The following is a 21,848-nucleotide window of genomic DNA, read 5'->3' as shown; positions in this document are numbered from 1 at the left end:
AATGACACCGTCATCACCCAGACCCCTCCAGTGCTGTTACTGGAGAATTTCCCAGCAGTGTCACCTCTCCAGTCAGCAGCTCCATCATCTTGTGGGTGAGTTCTAGGATCTTCTGCTCATGCATCAGTGGGTGAGAGGGAGGCTCTGTGATGGGGTGAGGGGTCCTGCTCCGCCCTCCTGACGCCTGGAGATGGATGATGGGAGTCACACAGTCCCCCGATGTCTTCTTCACTATTGTGTACTCCTGTGGATGGAGAGAGACACTTAGGGAATAAACCCTTCAGGGGCCATGTGCTCTCCTCCGGCCCTTTCCTCCTGGGTACAACGTGCCTACTTACCTTCTCATGGCTCCTACAACATGACTATTGGTCACTGGTCACATGATACATCACTCACCATACTGGGGGCTGATCTTCAGGTTCTTCGTCACTTGAAAGGTCTGGAGGCCGTTCTCCAGAACCCTGGACTCTTCCTATCACTTCCTATGATGGATTCTCCTTCCCGATGTCTGACTTGTTACAGAATACAATAAAGAGGAGAGAAATCTAGAAAAGTTTACCTCTCCGCTCAGCAGGGAAATGATCCCCAAGGTGACGTCTAATATTCTTCTGCTGATTTCCTTCCTGTCCATCCTTGGTGGCTCATTTAGGAGAAGGCTCGTATTGCTGGTTTTCTTCATCCCCCCTCCAGAAAAAAAAAATGGAAAAAAGGAATGAGCTCTCTGTGTATCTAAGCTCCTGGCAGTGAAAACCTCATATACATGGAGCAGATTCTCGGATCCAGCACAGAATGATTACAACCCCCACCATTTCCACTACTACTCCCCCCATCATACTAAGCTGAGGATCGGAGAAGGATTCCTTGTGTCTAATGGAGGAGAATCTCCAGAGGTGACATGTCTGAGCTCTCCACCACACTGTCTCCTCACAGCTCATCTTACCTGCAGGCTGGAGGAATGGCTGATACCAGAGAGAACAAGAGCCCTGACTACCGACCAGGACCTGCCCAGTATCTGCTGCACTGCCAGTTCTAATCTATTGTTATAGGTGCCCTTGTTTTAGTTAAAGGTGACCTGGCTTTGACTAAGCAAATAGTTATGAGCCTCCTATTGGATAATTACTGCATGGGCGATTATCTTTCAGCTGGCAACAAGTTATTTAACCCCAACTGGTGCAATGAGTTGCTTCTCATTTCTTAAACAACCATGTCGAAAGACACGTGCTGCCGACACTGGTCGTGGAAAAGATGTTAGTCTGTTTGAGAAGGGTCAAATCATTGGCATGCATCAAGCAGAGAAAACATCTAAGGAGATTGCAGAAACTACTAAAATTGGGTTAACTACTGTCCAACGCATTATTAAAAACTGCAAGGACAGTGGGGACCCATCGTATTCGAGGAAGAAATGTGGCCGGAAAAAGAATCCTGAATGATCATGATCGGCGATCACTTAAACGTTTGGTGGAATCAAATTGAAGAAAAACAACATGTTTTCCACACGCACAATGCGAAGGGAACTCGAGGGATTGGGACTGAACAGCTGTGTAGCCGTAAGAAAACCACTAATCAGTGAGGCAAACCAGAACAAAAGGCTTCAATTTGCTAGGGAGCATATAGATTGGACTCTGGAGCAATGGAAGAAGGTCATGTGGTCTGCTGAGTCCAGATTTACCCTGTTCCAGAGTGATGGGCGCATCAGGGTAAGAAGAGAGGCAGATGAAGTGATGCACCCATCATGCCTAGTGCCTACTGTACCAGCCTGTGGGGGCAGTGCTATGATCTGGGGTTGCTGCAGATGGTCAGGTCTAGGTTCAGCAACAGTTTGTGCTCCAAGAATGAGGTCAGCCGACTACCTGAACATACTGAATGACCAGGTTATTCCATCAATGGATTTGTTCTTCCCTGATGGCACAGGCATATTCCAAGATGACAATGCCAGGATTCATCGGGCTCAAATTGTGAAAGAGTGGTTGAGATAGCATGAGACATCATTGTCACATATGGATTGGCCACCACAGAGTCCAGACCTTAAACCCATTGATCTTTGGGATGTCCTGGAGAAGGCTTTGCGCAGCAATCAGACTCTACCATCATCAATGGAAGATCTTGGTGAAAAATGAATGCAACACTGGATGGAAATAAATCTTGTGACATTGCAGAAGCTTATCGAAACAATGCCACAGCGAATGCGTGCCGTAATCAAAGCTAAGGACTTTATTTTTTTTTGGGACAAGCATTGTATATCAGCCTTTTATGTACTCAGCTTTAAACAACTATGGCGTATATCTGTATATATATCAGTTTATGTGCCCATTTTTGTTTACAACCGTTGCTATGGCTCCAAGCTCCTATTAATGCTCCGTGATGCGTTCCATACACCGGAAGCATCATCGGCAGGATACCTGATGCACTTTCTGTTTTGGAATCATATGCGCGTTCCACCGGCCGGCAGTAGCGTGTATATTGATGCCGACTTTGCGATTGATTGTTCCAGCAGGAGGGGCCATTTACCAGCGCCAATTTCAAGCTATTTAGGGCCTGATCGCCAGTTTGTGAGTACATCTTACTACATCAGGATGCCATTACCATGCTACTAGTATCATTGATGCCTATTGGATTATTGATAAACCAGCTCGCAAAACACTGGGGAAACGCGTCGGGACAAGCATTCATCACACCTTGGCAGGGTCACAGTAGGTGACAGCGAGCACTTAGCCACCAAGAGGTGGGGTCGCCCCTTTTGGGGTGGATGCTCCGCCTTTAGGCAGGGGTAGTATTTTGAGGGATTCATCAGGGAAAGACTCCCCCTCCTGACCTCACTTCTCGTTTGCGAAAGCATCCAATCCCTTGGTCTTCAAAACTGGAAGTTGTTGCATCTTTATTACTTGGATGATACTATATTTGACCACGTCCAAAGTAAGGATCTGCTCTTCTTATGTGGCACAATACGTTATCAATTATTGTATACATTGTGGGGTATTATTTTAATATCGAGAAGTAAAAGTTACGTTTTATACGAAAAGTCATTATTTTCTCCGTGATAGTTATTTCTGTAAATTTCAACGCTATAGATTTTTGTTAGTGATGGCCCTGCAATAACCAGTAAGCACTTTACTTCACTGCGGAGACTGGCGCTCACTGGTTATTACCTCCTCCTGCCCCCAGTTATAGGGGCCCTGCAATAACCAGTCCGCGCTTTAACTTATTAGTGGGGAAGGAGCTCATTGGTTAACCCTTTAATAACCAGACACTTTTTTTATTTAGCACAAGTGGCTCAAACGGCTGTAACTATCTTATTTGTTAAACTACCAAAATAATTTTTACAACAATTTTTTATGTGACACATAGGGCTTTATAATTTATGTTTTAGTAGTTTTATTTGGGGGAAACTGTACAAAACATTTTTAAAAAGTATTTTTTTTTTTCAAACTATAGCTCCTTATTCTTTAAATATGTAAATTAAAACCAAAATAAATTATTATAAATAGTTCCCTATTTTGTGTAGGCCGTTTTGTTATATAATATGTATAGTTTCATGTGAATGGGGCGGTAATGGTGACGGTTTTGGTTGGTGTAGGTGTTTTTTCTTCTATGAATTTTTTTATTTTTTTTTATCATTTGGGGGACACTAACCCTTTTTTTTATTCGCACCTTTTCTTTTTTACTTTTATTTGTATTTTATTAATATTTTATTGTATTATTCTTTTTTATAATTGTTTTATTACTTATTTTTTAAATATATTTTTGCCACATAATATGTCCCCCAAGAGGTCATAAAAAGTCTGTTGGGGGACAATGAACACTATTATTTTGCACTTTTTCCTTTTTATTTTATTTGTATTTTTTATTTTGAACTTTCTATTATTTTTTTAAATATATTTTTGACACATAATATGTTCCCAAAATGGTCATTAAAAGACTGTGAACACTCTTTTATTTTGCACTTTGTCCTTCTTCCTTGTCTTTAGTTTTCAAATTTTAATTTTTTTTTTACTTATTTATTTTATATATATATTTTCCACATAATTTATCCCCAAGAGGTCACTGAAAGACCTTAGGGAGACAAAGAAATACTTTTTTGTGTACTATTTCCACTGTAACTGGGGCATCCAAAGAAGCCCCAGTTACAGGGGAAACCAGCCTCCTGTGGGGGTTTGCAGAAGGCAGAGCTGATCAGGGTCAGGGAACACCAGTATGCACCTGAGACAAGCCAGAGTCCGGAAAGGCCTGAACCTGGGCATTGAGGTCTCAGCCTGATGATTTACCTCAGCCTGGCGCGGCCCGTGAGGAAACTGCTCTATCATGTTGAAGAGACTGAACTGGCTCCTGCTGCTGCAGGTTTTGCTGCTTGTGGTGGCAGGAGGTTGACTCTGTCATTTCAAGCTTGTCAATCCTCACATGGTAGAAACCTCTCAGAGACAAGTGTTCTGCCTTCTGGCTGATCTGGATTCTGTTCACTACTAGTTGAGTATTGCACCTGGAGGGACAAAATGTCAGTGGACTCTTTGAATCCCTGGAGAGGTCTCTCTCCTCAAACCTAAAGGGTGTACCAGGATTTTTTTTCTGATGACCCAACCTCTGATAGGTCATCAGTATCTGATCGGTCGGGGTCCGACGCCTGGGAACCCTGATGACTAGCTGTTTGAGGAGGTAATGATGCTCCTGTGAGTGCTGCTGCCTTTTCGCAGGTTACCAAACACAGCACCGTATATTGTATGGTGGCTGTGCTATTGCACTCAGCCTCATTCACTTGAATAGAGCTTAGCTGCACCTAGGCAACATGACGCGTCGTGACCGGCCTAGAAAAAGCAGAGGGAAGGCCACAGCACTCGCAGAAGTTCCACTGTCTTCTCAAACAGCGGATTGGTGGAGTTACCAGGTGTCGGTCCCCCACCAATCAGATACTGTTGTCCTATCCTGAGGATAGGTCATCAGTAAGAAAATTTTGGACAGCACCTTTAATGGTATAGAACAGGGATTAGCAACCTTCGGCACTCCAGCTGTTGTGAAACTACAATTCCCAGCATGCTCCATTCATTTCTATGAGAGTTCTTAGAAGAGCAGAACAAGTATGCAAGCTGGGAGTTGTAGTTTCACAACAGCTGGAGTGCCGGAGGTTGCCTACCCCTGCTATAGAAGATGCTGTTTGACTCACCCCACAGAGTCACGGGGAAGCAGTCAGTGTAAGAGCAGTCACTACAAACATGGTGGCACCAGATCAGAACCCCTTCTTAAGGAAGTGGGAAGGAGCATGGCATGGACATAACTAAAACTGATTCATCTGTCTGCTGTACTTATTTGAGGCTCCCTCAACATTTTGGCCGAGTCTAGCAGTTCCAGGAAAATGGTCTCTGAATCCAGAAAAAATCAAGCAGATTGCCAAGATGTGGGAAGTAACAGTAATTTAACTCAGGACAAGTAGGTTCAGTGCAAGATGGAAACATTCCTTTTGTTTTATCAGGAATACAATCGCTTGGCAGCGGATACCCTGTGCATTCCTTAGAGGTTCAGCCTGGCTTACATTTACCTCCGGTTTCCTCGATACCTAGAGGAAACCGGCTGAAGAGGTCAACTCGGGCAGATGAATCAAGAAGGCTATTGAGACTTCCCCTAGTGCAGATGTCTAGGGCACTCAACTCTGCCAAGATCTGGAAAGATTTAGTCTGACAGCCTGAAGGTTGACCAGCCTCTATTAGAGAGTTATAGAGGCCTCTATGATACAGTCATGAAGACCTTGCCACACTTTGGGTCTCTACCAATCGGTCAGGTTTTTCAATTCATTCAGATGAGTTAAGGATGTAACTGGAGACTTCCCACACTGTAGATCGAGTGTGTCTAGGGCACTGAACTCTGCCAAGACCTGAGGATCATCCTCTATTACTATTTATAGGCCTCTTTGATTCAATCATGAAGACCTTGCCACACTCTGGTTTACAGTACATGAAAAAGATGTTCCCAACTCATTCAAATACATTAAGGGTATATCTGAAAACTTCCCTTAGTCCTAAAACTTTTAAGATCATCTCCTTTTGAACCTCTCGATAAGGTCCCACATAAATATATGGCCTAAAATGTTTTTTCCCATCTGGCCATGACCAGGTGGAAACCTAGCATTTATGCCTCCAGAGGCGAATAGTAAACTGGCAGATCCACCCACCCTGCCAATGTTGTAGATTTCCAATGTCCATGTCAGAAAATCAAGAACAAATTATTTATATGTTGTAGAAGTTTGCTAAAGATCTGGCCTTAGATTTTGAACTTTGATTGTATAAAGATTAGTGTTGATCACGAATATTCTAATCGCAAATTTTTATCGCGAATATCGGCACTTTGAGAATTCGTGAAGATGTAGAATATAGTGATATATATTCGTAATCGCGAATATTCTAGATTTTTTTTCCAGTCAGTAACCTCCTTTCTTGCTTGTGGGCCAATGAGAAGGCTGCAATTTCTTTGTCAGAGCTTAGCAACATCCCTAGCAACCAATAGGAAAGTTGCCGACCCCTTTACTATATAATAACCTCCCCAGCAGCCATTTTCTGCTGTTTTTTGCATTTCTGAGAGAGACAGCAGTGATGTTGCTGTTCTCTGTGCTTTCATGTGGATTCTATTCCTTATCCAATTACATTAGATAGATAATAGTAATTACATCGCCATTTTTTGCAATCAAGGAAATAATGACTGGAGATCAATATTGCCCATGCTGCTCATCACTAATAAAGGTACGACCAGGCCTGTTAAGCATATAACAGGCATAAGTGAAATGCACACAGGACTCTCTCCCACCCTCCAGTTCAGGCAACGTTCTCTACCTTCCATAAAGGACAGGTCACACTGGCCCCTCACAGTGTGTGAAGTTGCTACACCCCCTTCCTGCTTAGCACACATGGACATCTCACCAACCCAGGATCCACAGAGGATCTGTCAGTATCTCACTCTCTGGATTTCTGCCCTCCATGCTAAGGGACAAGCTTTCTTAGACGAGGCAATGCAGGGTCTGGAGCTGGTGCTCAGTGAAAGTTCAAGATACACTGCACATGACGGCTCTTACCTTGTGATATAAGAGGCTGGTGCTCCTCCATTACATGTCACTGCACACGTGTACACACTGCACATGACGGCTCTTACCTTGTGATATAAGAGGCTGGTGCTCCTCCATTACATGTCACTGCACACACGTGTATACACTGCACATGACGGGTCTTGCCTTGTGATATAAGAGGCTGGTGCTCCTCCATTACATGTCACTGCACACACGTGTATACACTGCACATGACGGCTCTTACCTAGTGATATAAGAGGCTAGTGCTCCTCCATTACATGTCACTGCACACACGTGTATACACTGCACATGACGGCTCTTACCTTGTGATATAAGAGGCTGGTGCTCCTCCATTACATGTCACTGCACACACGTGTACACACTGCACATGACGGCTCTTACCTTGTGATATAAGAGGCTGGAGCTCCTCCATTACATGTCACTGCACACACGTGTATACACTGCACATGACGGCTCTTACCTTGTGATATAAGAGGCTGGAGCTCCTCCATTACATGTCACTGCGCACACGTGTATACACTGCACATGACGGCTCTTACCTTGTGATATAAGAGGCTGGTGCTCCTCCATTACATGTCACTGCGCACACGTGTATACACTGCACATGACGGGTCTTACCTTGTGATATAAGAGGCTGGTGCTCCTCCATTACATGTCACTGCACACACGTGTATACACTGCACATGACGGGTCTTACCTTGTGATATAAGAGGCTGGAGCTCCTCCATTACATGTCACTGCACACACGTGTATACACTGCACATGACGGCTCTTACCTTGTGATATAAGAGGCTGGTGCTCCTCCATTACATGTCACTGCACACACGTGTATACACTGCACATGACGGCTCTTACCTTGTGATATAAGAGGCTGGTGCTCCTCCATTACATGTCACTGCACACACGTGTATACACTGCACATGACGGCTCTTACCTTGTGATATAAGAGGCTGGTGCTCCTCCATTACATGTCACTGCACACACGTGTATACACTGCACATGACGGCTCTTACCTTGTGATATAAGAGGCTGGTGCTCCTCCATTACATGTCACTGCACACACGTGTATACACTGCACATGACGGGTCTTACCTTGTGATATAAGAGGCTGGAGCTCCTCCATTACATGTCACTGCACACACGTGTATACACTGCACATGACGGCTCTTACCTTGTGATATAAGAGGCTGGTGCTCCTCCATTACATGTCACTGCACACACGTGTATACACTGCACATGACGACTCTTACCTTGTGATAAAAGAGGCTGGTGCTCCTCCATTACATGTCACTGCACACACCTGTATACACTGCACATGACGGCTCTTACCTTGTGATATAAGAGGCTGGTGCTCCTCCATCATGGCCTCCTTGTACAGATCCTTGTGTCCTTCTATATACTCCCACTCCTCCATGGAGAAATACACAGTGACATCCTGACACCTTATAGGAACCTGACAACACAATGACACCGTCATCACCCAGACCCCTCCAGTGCTGTTACTGGAGAATTTCCCAGCATTCCCAGCAGTGTCACCTCTCCAGTCAGCAGCTCCATCATCTTGTGGGTGAGTTCTAGGATCTTCTGCTCATGTATCAGGGGGTGAGGAGGAGGCTCTGTGATGGGGTGAGGGGTCCTGCTCCGCCCTCCTGACTCCTGGAGATGGATGATGGGAGTCACACAGTCCCCCGATGTCTTCTTCACTATTGTGTACTCCTGTGGATGGAGAGAGACACTTAGGGAATAAACCCTTCAGGGGCCATGTGCTCTCCTCCAGCCCTTTCCTCCTGGTACAACGTGCCTACTTACCTTCTCATGGCTCCTACAACATGACTATTGGTCACTGGTCACATGATACATCACTCACCATATTGGGGGTTGATCTTCAGGTTCTTCGTCACTTGGAAGGTCTGGAGGCCGTTCTCCAGGACCCTGGACTCTTCCTATTACTTCCTATGATGGATTCTCCTTCCCGATGTCTGACTTGTTACAGAATACAATAAAGAGGAGAGAAATCTAGAAAAGTTTACCTCTCCGCTCAGCAGGGAGATGATCTCCAAGGTGAGGTCTAATATTCTTCTGCTGATCTCCTTCCTGTCCATCCTTGGTGGCTCATTCAGGAGAAGGCTCGTATTGCTGGTTTTCTTCATCCCCCTCCAAAAAAAAAAGCACTGAGCTCTGTGTGTATCTAAGCTCCTGGCAGTGAAAACCTCATTCACACGGAGCAGATTCCCTCATCCAGCACAGAATGATGACAACCCCCACTATCCCCACTACTACTCCCCCCATCATACTAAGCTGAGGAGCGGAGAAGGATTCCTTGTGTGTAATGGAGGAGAATCTCCAGAGGTGACATGTCTGAGCTCTCCACCACACTGTCTCCTCACAGCTCATCTTACCTGCAGGCTGGAGGAATGGCTGATACCAGAGAGAACAAGAGCCCTGACTACCGACCAGGACCTGCCCAGTATCTGCTGCACTGCCAGAGCTGAAGGACCTGCGGTGACGTCACTGTCATGTGATCAGTGACTCTCCTGGCTAGCTCCCCCCCTGCACTGATCACATGACGGTGACATCATCACAGGTCCTTCAGCAGTACAGTCACAGTAGAGAAGAGAGCGGCTGACGAGTCCAGTCTTTCCTGTTCTGCTCCTGTGCTGGATACTGAAGCGCACGACCCGGCGTAAGGCTTTAGGAGAGGTCAGGACCAGGCAGGGTCACATTTTTACTGCATGGTTCTGTCACAGTACCGAGGGCAACAGAGAAAACAGAGCCTCTAGGTGTAACGACGACGCCCTCGTTGCTCCTAGAGGCTCATTTGCATGTATTGAAACATCATTCTTCTCAGTAATGCTGCACATATGGACACGGGACCAACACAGATGCCTTCAGCTGCCAAGAGCACATGTAACAGGTCTTAGGGACAGAACTGCTGACAGATGCCCTTTAATCCTGCATAAGGAAGGTGATTTGCTTCTGATACTTTCTTCTACAGTGAAGTCAGTTCCATAATTACCTGCAATATCTTCAGGTTGAGAGGTTCTTCCCTGAGGTGCCACAGCCCTGGAGCTCGGACTATTCTGACTGGTGGATCAGGTGGTAAATCGAGGATTTGATTGAATGAAGCCTGAAGGGCATCGTGGACATTTTCAGAGTCAGTTGAATCCCTAAGTTATAGTGATGGCCTCTGTTATCTGTGTCCTCTGGGGTCTTCTCAGTTCACACAAGGCCTGAGTTTGTGCATCTGAATTATTGTGGATTTGGATTGCTAAAAAAAAACAACATATGTTCTTCCCCTGGTTGTTCAGTACGGCCTGTGGTAGCTTTCAGATCCTCCCTGACCTCAGAGATTTTAGATCGGCAGATATCTCTCATGGGGTCTGCTAAAAAAAATGGAAATGACTCCAGTGCATTCCGTTTCCTATGTCCGCAAATCCGTTCCACCAAAAAATTGAACATGTCCTATTCTTGCCTCTTTTGCGGACAAGGACAGGCACTGTTACGATGGGTGTGCAAAAAAACAAAAAAGATGCAACACGGATGTCATCTAGTGTCTTTTGCGGATCCGGACTGCAAAATACATACGGTTGCCTTTTAGGTTGCCTTTTCTCTGTAAGATCCATGCGGCCGGATGCTCCATATTGCATCTCGATAGCAGGAAGAAGTGCTCCTCTTAGAGTCACCTCCAGCACTGTTCACATTGCGTGCGCCTTCAGTGCATCTGGCTTGGGCTATTCTTCTAGCCCTGATTCCTGCTGTTTGGAGGGGAATGTGTTTTTGTTGGTTTCTATGGTCTTATTTACAGGGACAATGTCTAGGACTCTTCTAACCTATGCTTCATGTTGATGATCCTCCTCCATGACAGCTATTTGTCTTATGTACACTGTATGCTCATTTATTATAACAATAGGGGTTAAAGGCTATCTGTCAGCAGATTTTTACTTACACAACAGAAGATACCTGGGACTAATGTCTGCAACCGACAATAAACCTGATCACAGACGTTTAGCCCCTCAGATGCCACGGTTAAATGTGACCACAGCATTTGGTAACTAAAAAACCTGTGACCATGCTCTTCCGGGCCTGTAACGGCTCCCCGTAGCAGTGATTGGGGTAGCTATATACAGTGTGCAGCCGCCTTGGCCCTCCGGAATAATCCAAGGCTGCCCCAGCTATGTTCCTATGAAGACCCTCCATAGAATGATAGTGAAATTCTCATAGACTCTATGACAGATGCAATCTAAGAATTGCATGATTAATTTATCTAAACGAATTTTAAAAAAAGGAACATTATTTGGTTCCTCCTGCCCAAATTCATACACATCCCAAAATGGTATCAATTAAAAGTACAGATTTCCCTGCCGAAAATAAGCCCTCACACAGCTCCGTAGACATAACTACAAAAAAGTTATAGAGGTTAGAAAATGAGGATGAAAATAAAAAATTCATTTGTTTTTGTTATTTTTTCATTATTATTAGTTTTTCATTATTAATGCAGAAGAAAAACTATACAAATGTGATGTCGCTGTAATCGCACTGAGCTCAAAGGGGTTAAAATATGTCGTTAAGAAAACAAAGACGGATCCGTCCCCATTGACTTACATTGTGAGTCATGATGGATCCATCTTGCTCCGCATCCCAGAACGCACTCAAAAACGATGCTTGCAGCGCTTATGTGTGCGTCATGGGAACGCAATGGAACGGAACGCATTCTGGTGCCCTCCGTTCCCTTCAGTTTAGTTTTGTCCCCATTGACAATGAATGGGGACAAAACGGAAGCATTTTCCTTCGGTATTGAGATCCTATGATGGATCTCAATAGCGGAAAGGAAAAGCGCAGGTGTGAAAGTAGCCTATAATATATACAGTATTTTTGGACTATAAGACGCACCTTTCCACCCAAAAGTGAAGGAAAAGTGTCCGTGCGTCTTACAATATGGAAGCGGTCGTCAGCATGCGGGAGGCGCAGGGAGCGGTGAGGGAAGTGCTGCACAGCTGTACTCGCCCTTCCTGGTCATCTTGCGGGCTCTCCTCTGCAATGCGGCGTACAGCTCCAGGATGTAGGCACTTACTATGACCTGACACTGTGCAATGTCAGGTCACAGTGCAGTGTGGGACAGAAGATCAGGGAGCAGTGATGAGTGGCAGTACTATCCGGAACAGGCGAACTAAGTTTATTCATTTTTTAACGTCTGATCTGAGGCTGATAAAGGTTGGTGGGGGTGGGGGATCCGATCTCAGGCTGATGGAGCTCTGATCTGAGGCTGATGGATCTTGGGGGGTTTGATCTGAGGCTGATGGAGCTTGGGAGTCTTATTTTGGGGTCTGCTCTGAGGTCTGATGAAGAATATTTTTTTTTCTTACTTTCTTCCTCCAAATCCTTGATGCTTCTTATAGTCTGGTCAGTTTTATAGTCCGAAAAATACGTAACTTAGCTCCTATGACAGAGGCTTGGGAGATATATATATAAAATATCCTGTTAGGGTCAGGAATCTATTTTGTATCTGCACCGCCATGTTTACCCTTTGCCTTACTTTATGTGTGTGAAGAGAAGACAAGCAGGAACTTCGGGGAAGAACGGCATCTTACTGATAAAGCACTAAGAACAAAACTAATTTTGATGCGTGTCCTGTACCAGTATTTGTGTAGTTAGCGTGTAGAAGTTTTATTTTAATGTCAAGTTTGTTTCTGTAACCCTGTGGGGGGGGGGGGGGGGGGGGGGTTGGTTTAGCTATCGGCTAAATGCCTCTTTTTGCTCCTATGATATAGAAGATGTAATCTTTGTATAATAAACCAGTGATTGCTTCAGCTTCACATCCTGACTTTGTCGCAGTCACTCCAAGCTCGTACTTTCTGCTGATTTGGACCCCACACAACATCAACAGGGTCTTGATTAAGGCGACCCTAACAATACCAAAAGGAAGCATCACCGTTATCAACAATGGGACAAAAGTCTGGGTAAATTTGGATGTCATTCCCGTCAAAACAAACCTTGTCTGTCTCTCTTTTGCGTCCCGGTCCTTGGAGCAAACCAGTCTAGCTAGCAAAGCCCTGGGGGGTGCATCCGGAGGCGGCTTCCTCAGAGAGATTCTATGAGCTCGCTCTGCACAAAAAGAGGAGAGATCGTGATCTGCTCCCAGTGTTAACAGCAACCACTTTTGCACAAGTCCGCTGGGTTATCTCGTTCCACCCCCTCCGGGAACCCCGTCAGTCTTAAGTTATTCCTCCGGGATCTATCTTCCAACTCGATTAATTTATCTTTTTAATCCTAAACATTCTTGTTGCACCCCTTCTAATCCCTTTTTTGTTGAACCCAACTCCTTATTCACCACCGCTGTCTCCAGCTCCAGATCTTTCATTTTTGTTCTTAGTTTGGTAATTTCATACCTAATTATGGTGATGTCCCCCTGTAAGGCCACCATTGTGGTTGTTAATTGGGAAACAGTGCTATTAGTCTTATTTACTGCGCCCAGGATTTCTGCTAGTTTATTATTGACACCCTCCAGTCCTTCCCTTTCGGCCTCACTGGGTTCCACAGGTACCAACATTGCCGCAGCCGTCTTATTCCCGGCCGCCTCAAGGTGGGCACCCGCTGTTTGGGATCCCCCCCTAGTTTTAGGCGTGGGTGACCGCAGAGATTTATCTAAACATGCTTGGGGGCTGGTCCCTAAACCGCCTTTCGACGGGCTTACACCTCCTCCCGATTTCCGAAACTTAGGGGGCATAGTAATCAAATATATTACCACTCTATCTAACCGCCTAACCAAAATTAACATTCAGTAATACACAACCTGAATAAGAAAGAAAAAAAAAAATATTCAAATCATACAAAATTAAATACTAAGCATACCACTATGACCCGCTTTTTAGATAATTACGGTCTCTAAGATTGTAACAGGATAAAGGTTAGACAGGATAGGGACACAAATATTGCTATAACTAAAAAGCAGAGAGTCCATTCAAACCCGGTGTAACCAGAGTTAGTGTCTGTTAAATCATGTGGTGGGGACCATTCTGTCCAGGTTATCAACAGTTGGTTAGTATCTGTTAGAACATATAACAGAAGTTTTAATGAAGGCCCAGGATCACTTGATATAAAGCGGTGGACAAACTTTTCCTTCCTTTTCCTTCCCTTTTTTCAAGGGGGGGTTGGCAATGGATCTGCCAAAAACAGGTGGGCAGAGAACGCATAAGCGTTGGGGTCTTCACCCTTTCTCACAGGGGACCCCTCTTCATCCCCCTCAGATGCGTTGCAAGGATCAAAACAGCATAACTTGGGCGGTGCAGGGAACAACCAAGCGGCCGTGGCTCAGGGCACCGTTACTTACACCATATGTGCCCTTCTGCTCCTCTGCCCGTGGCACCATCACCCTCAGACCTCCAAGGGTCCCTGTACAGCTCACCCACCACCCAAACCGGGACTTCAAGTGCTAATAACACCATCCAGTTTCAGGATCCACGCCTCATTAAGGACCGTCCACCGCAAATAGGGGACAAAATGTCACCAGGAAACTCGGGCACAAACCTCACTTCATCCGGACCCCATCCAAAGGATCGCGTCAGCAAGGCGGCGTCAGCAAGAAGACTCCAGGACCACCAAGCGTCGGTGTCAACCGGCGGCAGCAGTATCGGGGAAGCAGTGACTGGCAGGTTAGCTTGCTTCAGTATCGCACGGCCGGGATATCTACTTCGGCCGCACGGCCAGCAGCCGGCATCTAGCTTCCTTCACAGGCATGCAGAGTAGCAGTGGGACATAAAGGCATAAAAGGCCCGGCAAGTAGCGAGGCAAAGGCGGCTGGGGGTACGAGCCAAGAGTCGGCGGTGGGGCGGTGAAACACTCGGCAGGGAGCTAGGAGCGAAGCGAGGGGGGCGGGGCCGCGGCACGTCCTGTGTCATGCCGCTACTCCTCAGTCCTGCCTATAGTTAGTTGCGGGCCGGCCGGCCCTGCTTACTAGAGCGGCGGCGCAGCATGAGGGGCGGCCACTTAACCAACATTTTTTTTTAAACCGCACGGTTCCGGGCCCCCCTGCTAATTTGCGCCCTAGGCGGCTGCGCAGGTCGCCTTACAGGTGGCGCCGGCTCTGACCTTACTGTCACAAGTTCCATCCACTGCTACGTGTTTCACAGTGATAGACCTGGCAAATGCTTTCTTTAGTGTTCCAGCATGTTGTATCAAGACTGTCAGTATCTGTTTGCCTTTACATTTAAGGGTAACCAGTATACTTGGACTGTCCTGCCTCAGGGAGCTCAGAACTCCCCGGCCCTGTATACACAGGCTCTGCAATCTGTCCTTACAGACTGGGCACCGCCCAGCTCAGTGGTCTTGTTACAATACATGGATGATTTGCTCCTGTGTGCTGAAGACAATGAGACTTGCTGTGAGCCAACTATATCTCTTTTAATTTTCCTACATCAGAACGGGTGTTAAGCCTCAAAACAGAAGCTGCAGTTTTGTAAAACCAAGGTTGTATTTCTAGGACACTGTCTCTCCCATAGAGCTTGTCACTTAACCCCAGAAAGAAAGGAGGCTGCTGAAAGGATACAAGTGCCCAAAGGAGCACAAAGCCTAAGGGTGTTTTTGGGGTGGTGTCATACTGTCGCCCCTGGATTAGACATGCCTCCATGTTAATGCAGCCTCTGTATGATTGCTTGTCATCTGACCCATTTCACCTTACAGAAGAGACAGTGAATTATTTCTATACATTAAAGCTGTGCATAACCTCAGCCCCAGCCCTAGGTATTACAAAATATGACGAGGAATTCCAGTTGTTCTGTTGAGAAATGCAGGGTCATAGCACGGCTGTACTGACTCAGTACAGTGGTGTACTTTTTGAGCCAGATTAGATTGTGTCGCCAGAAGCGCCCCATCCTGTGTCAGGGCGGTAGCGGCAGTGCAGGCAATGATAGAAAAAGACTCAGAAATTGTGTTCGACTACCCGGTGATTGTACAAATACCCCATGACATACAGGGCATATTAACTCAGGTTCATCCTAAGCATATTTCTATGGCCAGGCAACTCAGACTCCAATGTGCACTGCTCATGCCTGCTAACAGTTCTTTCAAAAGATCTACTACTCTGAATCCTGCTACTTTGTTACCTATCACAGATTCAGAAATGGGGGAAGGGGGCATATAAGGTATAGGCAGCCTCCTAAATGACATGATGGAACATGACCCCCATGACTGTGTACAATTAATGCAACAAGAAACGTCAGGATTTAATCATGTCCAGGAGAACCCCCTTGATAACCATGATTTTGAGTATTTTGTAGATGGAAGCAGGTTCATTCTGTGTGTTGATCTATTTTCAGGATGGCCGGAAGCCTTCCCAGTAGCAAAGGCAAAGAACACAGCAAAAAAAGCTGGTCAGTGAACTGATGTGCAGGTATGGTGTCCCTGAAGTTATTGAATCAGACAGGGGTTCCTACTTCACAGGAAAAGTAATAAGGGAAGTGATGCAGGCTTTAGGGGTCACCAAAGCTTTCCATACAGCATACCATCCCCAAAGCAGCTCCCGCATCAGGTGCCTAAATGGCACGCTCAAATAGAAAATTCAGAAAGCCATGCAGGAAACTCAGCGGCCTTGGCCAGAGTGTTTGCCCTTAGCCTTATACTCAGCCAGGACCACTCCAAACAGAAAGACAGGATTATCTCCATTTGAGATTCTGTTTGGAAGCCCCCCCAGATTAGGATTGTATTTTCCACAACAGTTGCAAATGAACTATGAAAGCCTAACAAGCTACATGCGGGCCCTCACAAAAAGACTTGAGCAACACATAAACAAGTGTTTGCTTCCCTTCCAGATTCAGTAGAAGGAACACAGTCTGCAACCAGGAGACTGGGTGGTGATAAAAAGACATGTAAGGATCCCAGAATTGATGGCCTTTTTAAAGTCCTGTTGACTACTCATACAGCAGTAAAGGTTGAAGGAAAGCCTAACTGGATACATGCTTCTCAATGAAAGAAAAATCAGACACCCAAGGATGAGGATCCTCCTACTGATGGCTGCCCTAGTCCTGGGAACAACGGCCCTGTACCAACAACTGAAGGATAACAGGGACAATGCACTTATCCGACACCACTAGGTGTTGTTTAGAGGACTCAATGACACTAACAGTAAAATTAAAGACTGTTGGATTTGTACTCATAGTCTCGTGAGTTCAAGAACTATGCCTTATCTGGCAATCCCTTTGACTTTTAAAGAACGTATTCATATGTCTTGTTGGCAGTTTGTTGCACAAAGAAGACCAGGGCCTGATCAAAAATATAACCCCACTGCAGTCCCTCTCCCCATAGCAGGGTGGGTGGAGGCTCCCTGGTGGCAAGACAAACAATAATGCAAGTAGTGTTGATTATAATAGTAGTATATGCTGGGATTAAGCTTATGTTTTTGTGCACCAACAGGTTCTGTACCAAAAGGAGAAACTATCAAGATTATTGAGAGGTCTTGGGAACTTCATCAATACCTGGGAGGGAATCTGGCCTCCAGCTGGCAGTTGGACCTATCCCACCTGAAGTACCTCTGGGTTAATATGTCAGTTCAAAGATATCTCAAAATGGGGGAATTGTGAGGGATAAGAATACATTTTGTATAAACATGTCCTCCATCTTATGCATATGTGGAAAATTAATTAACCAGCTGGCAGGATGTAGGGAGTCTCTGTGTATATAGATAAAATGTGTTCTAGCTACAAGGCCAAGGTAAGCAGCTCCCCTTATCAGAGTTTGACATACAAGAGAGAGTTTTGTTCCTTCTGAGTTTCGGGATGTACTGCTGAAGAAAGTCAACTTTGATATAAGATGCTCCAGAAACTTTTTAATTATTAGAATTCTGTTAGTATGGTGCGGAAGTATTGCCTTTTATGAATAACCAATTCAATCATTAGTTTCGCTTTTCACCCCTTTGGTAGTGTGCCAGATTTGTCTGTGATTATCTGGAGTGTTCTAAAGATGTATGCTTGCATGGAATAGGAGAGAGAGAGAATTTGATTCAGCAAGTGTGTCTGTGTCAGCTCTCTGAGCGCTCAAAAATAAAATTTCAATTAGAACCCTGACAATTATAGAGGTGGGGGTTTCGCCCCAACAAAAGGTACGACCAGGCTTGTTAGACATATATAAAGGTATGACCAGGCCTATTAGGTATATATAAAGGTAAGACCAGGCCTATTAGGTATATATAAAGGTACGACCAGACCTATTAGGTATATATAAAGGTACGACCTTTATATGACCAGGCCTGTTAAGCATATATAAAGATATGACTAGGCATATTGCACAGTGACATGTACACAGGACTCTCTTCTAACCTCCAGTTCAGGCATCCTTCTCTACCTTCCATAAAGGACAGGTCACACTATCCCTTCACAGTGTGTCACACCCCTCCTGCTTAGCACACATGGACATCTCATCACTGAGTAGGTCTCACCAACCTAGGATTCACAAAGGATCTATCAGTATCTCTCTCTGGATTTATGCCCTCCATGCTGTGGGAAGAGCTTTCTTAGACGGGGCAATGCAGGGCCTGGAGCTGGTGCTCAGTGAAAGTTCAAGTTGCTGAGAGCCTGAGCGAGAAGACTGCTCGGTGGGACTCCATCGAGCGAGGAGGATATGCTGCTGCCCGGCTTCTGCAGTTGTCCTACCCTGCCGCTCTACTATGCATCCATATAATAAACATAGTTTATTATGTGGATGCATAAATGATTGAGATGGCAATAGCAGGGCAGGCAGATTGCCTGTAGAACATGTCCAGTGAGAAGAAACAGGGGGAGCCAGAGTTGCTGCTCCCTTGAAGTGCTAGCAGAGTGCCGCACAAGGCTACCACCTCACTTTGCATCATGAATGGTGCACCCCTAACCATGACATCTGCCATGAAAAGAAGGAGATCCTTGTCTTGTCATCTGCACTTCAGATTCCTCCCAGACAAGTTTTTTTTGCTAATGGAATTATCAGACTTTACTCCAAAGGAATGTTCTTTGGTAACTATAATTCCTCCTTTCAGAGTCCGTTATGAGCTTTCCTCTAACGAGGGATATAATCTCGATCTCTAGATCTTTCGAGATGTCCTGAGATCTATTTATGCTGGAGTTAACAGATCAGTTAGGTTGAAAATGTATTACTTAATTTCCTGAAGGAACTTTGAGCAGTGTCCACCTATTGAGCTGATGAAGTCTGATCCTGCTGGATGTGATTTTTGCGAGTAGCATGGAGTTTGCACAGTATGTTCAATTTATGGTTCTCAGAAGAGACTGCTCTGTGGTTGACTATTTCAGTTCAACCACATAAGAGGGCCCTCGCTATGGTTGGGCTGCTGGTTAAGAAGTAATAAAAGCGCTGATTTCTAGTGTTCATCTGTTTTCCTTAAGGCTAAGGCTCACAATAGCTGATGGAAATAATTGACCAAATAACAGAAGTGTGAACTCAGCTTTAGTCCTAACAGCAGCACAAGCTTTAATTCCTAAGTATGTCACTTCTTTATAATAAATACAGGGTAGGAGGGGTGAGGTATCCTTATATAGGCTCAGGGGTCTTTAATTAATTAGTGATTGATTTGATTCATTTTCTACTAGTATACAGGGGCAGAAACACCCTATTATTGTGCTGATGTTAGGACTAAGGGAAAACAGATTAACATTAGAAAGTGAATTATTTTTAGATTTAATATTTCCCACAATCAGAGTTTGATATATTGAGAAAATCTAATAAAATGTTTGCGAAAAAAATAGAAAAAGTGTTAAAAATTGAAAAAATGCATGTTGTATTCATTATTTGACAAGCAAAGACCACAAATGGGTAACCTACCGGCTAGTATTCATCTGAGACATACAAAATACTAATAATTCATCTACATGTCTCCATTCATGCTCTGCAGGTAATAAAGAAGGAGGAGGATACATATGAAACACGTATATGAGCATCACTTGGTCACTAAGTTCATGTTGGCATTATTCAGGGGTTAATTAACAGGTCTGACATCACAACCGATTCCCACCACCGATATATCGCTCAGCTCCGGTATCTAAATAGGTTTACCATTAAACCCCAGTAATGTACATATGAGGTTAAAGTGTAACTGTCACTTTCAGTATTTTTTATGCATAGAGGAAGTGTTTAGGATTATTTTTGCAGTATACTTTAAGCGATTTTACTCTCTTTTATTAAAAGACAAACTCATACTGCATACATCCATAAAACTGTCCCCATATAATGTAAAACTAATAATCTTTATTTATATAGCACCACCATATTCCACGGAGCTTTACAATTCAGAGGGTTCATGTACAAATCAAAATAGACATCACAGAATTACAGGCTAATATAAAAATTGGAACACAAGAAGTAAGGACCCTGCTCACAAGAGCTTACAATCTAGGAGGCAATGGGGGGTGACAAAAAGGGTAAAACTGATTGTTTTATAAAGTGGTCCGGCCACCTTTGTACTAGATAGAGCAGTGCAGACGGAGCTGCATCAGCCAGTACACTTAGTGCACAGATTACTGTCAGAAGATGGTGTCCTAATATGAAGAATAAAGGAGGAGGGAATAAATCAGGGAGCGGACAGTTTAGGGAACATAATAAGCCTGCCTGAAAAGATGTGTTTTTAAGGCGCATTTGAAGCTAAAAATGTTGGGAATTGGCCTGATTGTCCAGTCAGTGCATTCCAGCGAGCTGGTGCAGCAACACAAGAAAGTCCTGAATACGAAAGTAAGAGGTAAGAATTATGAAGGGTTTTAATCTTAGATCTTTGGCAGAACGGAGCATGCGGTAGGATGGTAGACAGAAATGAGGGAGTTTATATAGGGAGGTGCAGCACCGTGGAGAGCTATGTGACTGGCACAAGCTAGTAGCATCAGTATAGCGGGTGGACAGATAGATGAGCCTGGCTGCAGCATTAAGGACAGACTGAAGGGTGGAGAGTTTGGTGAGGGGAAGATAGATTAGTAATGTGTTACAGAAGTCAAGAAAAGAATGAATCAAAGCAATAAGTTTTGTCTGTTTCCACTGTGAGAAAAGGGCAGATTCTGGAGATGTTCTTGAGGTGTAGACAAGAGCATGCAAGGGATTTTATATAGGAAAGAAAAAAAAAATCTGGCACAAACATAAACCCAAAACAGTGAGATTCTGCCCCAGAGTTAGGATAGTACCACAGACTGAAATTGAAATATCAGGTTTAGGTGGGTTAGTAGAAGGTGGGAAATAGAGGTAGTTCACTTTTTGAGAGATCCTGTTTCAGAGAGAGTGAGAGAGAGGACATGATATTAGAAACAGCTGCCAGATAATCACTGGTGTTTTGTAGAACTGCTGGAGTGATATACTGAAAACCAAATCTGCCGATAGTCTGTCCAATCGGGGCTGTGGAGACAGAAAAGAGTAGAGGGCCTACAAATGAACCCTGAGAAAAGATAACACTGAAGGAGTGATCAGAGAGATAGGAAGAAACAAAGGGAGAGCAGTGTCCCCTTTGAGCAGTGGCGTCTCTAGCTTTCAAATTTTGGGGGGGCACACTGGGGGCCAGGACAAAAGTAGTGGGGGGGGGGGGGCATCTATAACAATGATACATTTACACAAGTACACTTAGAAATGCTGCAATACTTTACCCAATACCTAAAACCGCAACAGGGAAGAAAAGTCCAGCTGTCTGTGGTTTAATAAAATAAAAAAAACTATCACATTTTAACATGTCCTAGTTGCCTGTGGATGACACTGTTATAGGGGGATCTGTGGATGACACTGTCATGGGGTTGATATGTGGATGACACATATAGCATAAGATGCTATATACTGTATGTGT

General features: G+C 44.7%; 1 protein-coding gene and 1 long non-coding RNA gene across 2 annotated transcripts in view; one reads left to right on the top strand and one right to left on the bottom strand.

Moving 5' to 3' along the window:
- The window catches only part of LOC122925098 (oocyte zinc finger protein XlCOF6-like), an 818,943-nt gene that overhangs the window by 463,971 nt on the left and 333,124 nt on the right, over positions 1-21,848 (top strand). The gene's annotated exons all lie outside the window — the stretch shown is intronic.
- On the bottom strand, positions 203-8,449 carry LOC122925161. Its single transcript, XR_006387543.1, has 3 exons — positions 8,390-8,449; positions 560-684; positions 203-244 (listed from the first exon to the last, which is right to left on the bottom strand). It is a non-coding gene; the product is annotated as an uncharacterized LOC122925161 (long non-coding RNA).

This window comes from Bufo gargarizans, chromosome 1 (genome assembly GCF_014858855.1).
Source record: "Bufo gargarizans isolate SCDJY-AF-19 chromosome 1, ASM1485885v1, whole genome shotgun sequence".
Taxonomy (NCBI): Eukaryota; Metazoa; Chordata; class Amphibia; order Anura; family Bufonidae; genus Bufo; species Bufo gargarizans.
Note: the sequence above shows the minus strand (reverse complement) of the source record. Positions and strands in the feature narration are given on the sequence as shown.